The sequence below is a fragment of the Frankliniella occidentalis genome, unplaced genomic scaffold (genome assembly GCF_000697945.3).
Source record: "Frankliniella occidentalis isolate FOCC.00 unplaced genomic scaffold, Focc_3.1 Scaffold4, whole genome shotgun sequence".
Classification (NCBI taxonomy): domain Eukaryota; kingdom Metazoa; phylum Arthropoda; class Insecta; order Thysanoptera; family Thripidae; genus Frankliniella; species Frankliniella occidentalis.
In genome coordinates this window covers 914496-919667 of record NW_026267134.1, presented here as the reverse complement: position 1 = coordinate 919667, position 5172 = coordinate 914496, and the positions used below count along the sequence as shown (strand labels likewise).

The 5172-nt window shown below is 52.2% G+C and overlaps 2 protein-coding genes across 5 annotated transcripts in view; one reads left to right on the top strand and one right to left on the bottom strand.

Moving 5' to 3' along the window:
* The window catches only part of LOC113203635 (mitochondrial uncoupling protein 2-like), a gene marked incomplete in the record, with an annotated part of 15633 nt that extends 14649 nt beyond the window's left edge, over positions 1 to 984 (bottom strand). Inside the window, 1 exon segment of the mRNA XM_052267578.1 lies at positions 823 to 984.
* The window catches only part of LOC113203626 (cytochrome P450 4C1), a 23126-nt gene that overhangs the window by 11807 nt on the left and 6147 nt on the right, over positions 1 to 5172 (top strand). Inside the window, exons 1-2 of one of the 4 annotated variants that reach the window (XM_052267528.1) lie at positions 3631 to 3782; positions 3838 to 3852. The exons of 2 other annotated variants lie outside the window; for them this stretch is intronic. The gene's annotated coding sequence lies outside the window, so the exon portion shown is untranslated. Of the gene's footprint in view, positions 1 to 3629; positions 3801 to 3837; positions 3853 to 5172 lie in introns of those variants that run through there. One more of the 4 variants, XM_026418398.2, reaches the window with a different exon arrangement.

Below are 5172 nucleotides of genomic sequence, written 5' to 3'. Positions count from 1 at the left end.
TCGAAATGCCCTCTGCTGTTTGGGGGAAACGACCGCCAGGCCAAAGCCCCCCAGACGCGGAGGTATAACTAGTGAGGCTCTTACTACTCAAGCACTAATAAGCTGCAAATAATTATGATGGTGCACCTAAACGCCTTTCCTCTTTCCTATGGAGGGCCTGCTGGCTGCGCTCGCATCTGTTTAACGCCTACCGGCTGCGTCTAGACGCTCTTTCGCAAACAACAAAATGCTAATTGCGAGTTCGAGGAGTGCTCAATGAGAGAAATGCTTTGGTTTCCAAAACGAGGCGGCGCGTTGGCGGCTTAGGTTCGGTTTATGCGACCCGGTTTACACTACAGAAAAGGTATGCTGTTGCCATGGGTACAAATGCTGAAAACATCGCTATAAATCCACATTCTATCAACGATTATTGTCAGTTTCGTGGCACGTAAAGTTAAATGCGTGAGGGAATTCCCTCGTTTTACGTAAACTGTATTTGTTTTTGTGCATAGGTTTTGTCCTAGGTTAAACCTACGTTTCGTTTTGTGCTCAAAAATGCATGATTTAAATTTGTATACACATGCACATACAAAGATGCTCAAATCAACTCAAAAAATTGTGCCCTAAATTTGATTGTTGAACTTTGTGCAAATACAAGATACAAATCTAGTTAGTGTGCTATGTGATGACGCCGGACCGAGCTGAACGGGGTGGCAAACCCTTACCAAACGATTGGTTGTGACTAGGCATGTCCAAGTCACAGTGACTATACCTATGGTCATGCCAGTGAAGAGTTACTGTTTGAATGGTCGCACGGACCGTCACGTCGTGTATGGTACTCACGGCAGGCTTTGCTGACGGCTTGTTGTGGGTCGTGGGACGGTCTGGTGCCCTCGCTATGGTGCCCGCGGCCGGTGCTGCTCCCCCGATCAACGAGTCAGGCTGTGGCTCACAGTGACTGACCAACACCACCGGGTTGCATCGCGATCGAACCTCACCTTCCTCCCCCACTCCGCACCACTTCCCCGCCAGCCACGCGCCTCCTTGGTCTCCCCCCCTCCTCTCCCCCCTGCTTTAGGACAACTCTCACAAGCGCCGCACTTTGGACCCACGAGCGGCTCCGCTGCAGCAGCGCTAAAGCAGCCAAAGCGTTCTAAAGGCCAGTGTTTCCGTCACCACGACCCGGTGCAGGTGGGGGGAGGGGGGCCTCTGATCATAAACACTAAGACGGTACCGATCTTTGGACCAGTATTAAGTCAGCCGCTGTCTTTGTTTTTATTGTGGTGTCGTGACCACACCCGGTCACTCGCTGGCCATGCCCGCACTGACATCCCCGCAGGTGACTTGCAAGTAGTGCTTGTGAGACAAATGCCCATTCATTGCTATGGGGCACACCTCAAAGTGTTCAATATTCGAGTCAAACACTCCGTTCTCCACACGAAATTCGTTGTTATTTGGATACTCAAGCAACTTTGTGAAGTGTATCTGAACACTTCTACAGGGTGGTTGCTTGTACGCCGGACATTTTCCTGGTTAAACTGACTGTACCGCTGTACCGCATGCAGGCGTGGGGTCGGGTTGCATACTCGCACCGGGCTAAGCGGTCGAGTGCACAAAACCAGAACACAAGTCGGTCTTTTAACACCCACCCCCTACTCTACGTTAAACACTTGAGAGGTCAGTACGGTGGTGCCGGCAGGGACAGTCGTTCGACAGTCAGGAGGACGAAGAAAAGGCGGACCCGCGGGGAGACATGACTGGACTGAAAAGCCCACAGCCGCGCAGTGAACTTATAAGCAACTCGCTGGATGTTATATGAACACTCTTGATACCTTTCGTAACGGTAATTAAGGTACTGATTCTCACGACACGGCGAGGCCATGCCTGTCTTCTTCATATGTATAGAAATTAATTCTGACACGTTGAGTTCAAGGCCCGTTTCGACCCCTACGCTGCTGTCCCCTGGTGCGGGCCTCGGCGGCCAACGTTTACGGTTGGACAGGCTGTATCATGATCGGCTGAACGTGGGACACGGTGTGGTGAACAACGCGCCTACGCCTACTGGGTGGGCAACTCTTGTGCCATCTCAACCGCTTCGGTGGCATGACACATTGGGGCAACGCATCCCACTCACCGCTCGCCACGGGGAGCACGCGTCAACGGGGCGCGCCGGGGACTCAGGCAGCCATTTCGCCTCGGTCTCTTGCAGTGCTGCGCCCGGAGCGTAGGCAACCTTCATGCCTCGGGACGCTGGCTGAGCACGCGCCTGGAGCATATAGGCAACCATTATGACTTGGATGACATCACATAGCGTCCGGTCGACTGCTTCTCTCACCCGCCCGCACACTCGCGACTTTCCCCACGATGTCGGTAGTAGTGCTGGCGTAGATCACAGTCTGTGCCGTGCCGTGACTTCCGCGACGGGAAGGACCACGTGGGGAACTGGTTATGGTAATTTCTATTTATCTTTTAAAATAAAACTGTGGACTTTGTATAAATGTGTGATTTAGCACCTCAGGTGGCTGATTCATCCCGCGCACCTTCTGTAGTTATACTGTACCGCACGCAGCCGTGCGGGCGGGCTTGCCTTCAGGCTTTCCGAGCGCCCCTCACCATGGTGCCTTACGGGGCATAGTATTAGTGATTGTAAAGTAATATTGATGTAACTTTTCCGAAGGATTATTGCAGTAGTAATATCGCGAGTACAATGTGATCATTACACTAGAAAAACAAAGGTGTGAAATCGCACCTTTTAAAGGGTGTTAAGGACTCTTACAAAGTCATCAAAACTGCCGCACTACGTAAGTTTAAGTATCTTTTGGACCCCTCATTGCCTTTACAAAGGCACTAAACTAAAAATTGCCAAATAACATTCCTGCACAGATGCGACTGAGTACATTACCTTCGGTTTTACCAAAGCTGATACCGTCTCGGGTATGACCCCTGACTGACTTCACATCGGCTGTAGGACGTCTGATAGACACTTTTTAGACATTCGCGATGTCTCGAGCGCGTATTCAATGTGTCCGGATGGAATCCTCATACAGTCACTGTATGAGTGCAGCCTGCTTGGCAACAGACTACTCAACCCAATGCAAATTATGTGTCAGTGTTTTTCTATAGCCTTCTCGATGATTATTATGACAGTTAAAGTAAACATGTGGAGCGAAAATCTTGGCTGTACTGTGAGTGGGGTGGAGTAAGGAGGAGGGAAAGTTCACTTGCACTTGCACCTACCCTACGTGGCGAGGGTGGGGCGGCGTTTTGCAACTCCCGGGGTCACACCTGCCCGTGTGACGTGCGGTGCCGTAGCCGGGCCCCGGCCGCCCAGTACAGAGTAGACTGCCCTGGCCGCGTGCTGTCTGGCGGCCCACTGTTTTGGCCCGCACATTATACCCCTCCCCCTCCTGCCTCTTGGACCTTGGTGAGTCCTTGTCGACTCCTCTGTTGCGCCTGCTGGACCGAGGGGCGGAGCGGGGAGAGGGGAGGGTGCGGGGGAACGGCGACTGTCAGCTGGGACACAGGCTGCGTCCGGGGTCGCGCGAGTAACCCGCTCTCCGCCGCCCGTCTCTGCTGGGTGGTGAGCCTCCCGCACGCAGCCCGCCGCTGGCCTCCGCCTCGCCGCACTGGATGTGCTGGGCGGGCGCGGGGCGGGGCGCTCGGGCTAGCAGCGCGGGCCGGCCGGTACGCTGCGGCTGGGCGGGCGTGGATCAGTTGTTTGCTTGCATTGCCGTGGAGCACCTCGTGCTGCCGCAGTGCTGCCGCCGCGGGGGCAGATTCTCTGGGATTAACATCGCCTGCTGCTGTCCCACCCGCTTGACGTGAGTTTTGATCCGCCGGGCTGCTGAACCTCTGCTGTCCCACCCGCTTGACGTGAGTTTTGATCCGCCGGGCTGCTGAACCTCTATTCGGCGTTTAGTTTCGTGTCTGGTTCATGGTGAAAGGGTTCAAGAAGCAGGGAAAACCCGGAATGCAGCCGGCTGCGTACTGTCCCCTTCACTGCCCTCTCCATATCTGGAGGAGGTAATTGTTTTTGTGTTGAGATGTTCGCGCGGCCATCCGTATGACAGTTTCTCATACCGCCCCCCTCACCTTAACCCCCCTAGCCCTCAGCCCGGCTTCTACTGTTGATAATTTCCTGGCGGTCCTCTCTTCACATGCACCACGTCCGATGCGCAGGGTATACCTTTCCCCGTATCCTTATCAGGAATCAGTTGCCATGCTGATATAATATCGCCTGTAGGGGCGTTGGGCTCTACCGTGCGATTCAGGAGATGGTTCAAGAGGGGCTCTTTTATACCTGCCCTATGAGTGCAACAAGGACGGAGACGGAGCTATACAGGAGGTATAGGAGAGCCTCTCTTGAACTATCTCCTGAATCGCACGGTAGAAAGCGGGAAGCGGGACTCTCTTGTCAATAATACATTTATTTCGAAAAGGTAAACAAAACTAAACTATTAGTTTAAAAATTTTGCACTGATCAACTAAGTGTTTAACTGCTCAACACTTGTAAGTGTGCAACTGCAAGTTAAATACTTGCAAGTGTGCAACTGCAAGTTGAATACTTGCAAGTGCATAACTCGGGAGGTGTGCACTTGCAAGTGTGCAACTCCTCGGTTGAGCACTTCCTACACAGTGAGCGTTCCATCTAAGGGTTCAACCAAGGAGTTGTACACTTGCAAGTGCACACCTACCGATTTAAACACTGGCAAATGTACGACTACGTAGTTGCACACTTGCAAGTAATCAACTTGCAGTTGCACACTTGCAAGTAATCAACTTGCAGTTGCACACTTGCAAGTAATCAACTTGCAGTTGTACACTTGCAAGTAATCAACTTGCAGTTGCACACTTGCAAGTAATCAACTTGCAGTTGCACACTTACAAGTGTTGAGCAGTTGAACACTTAGTTTATGAGTGTGGTCTTGCTTTGAGGACTCGTCGTGCAGTTAAATTAAATATTTACGCGGCATAGATTGGTTTTCACGGGGAGGGCTAGCTTAGGACTCCCGCCGAATAGCGTATAGTCTCGCACTAGGGCGACGTCCGCAGCGAGTATGACTGATGCGAGGCTACTCCGCGCAAACGCAGGCATGCTTCACTTCACCAGGAGTCAGACATGAATACAGAGAAAAGTAAACACTTGAGATAGAGCTGAGACTCAGACTTGTTTAACCAGGTTAATGTCTTAGT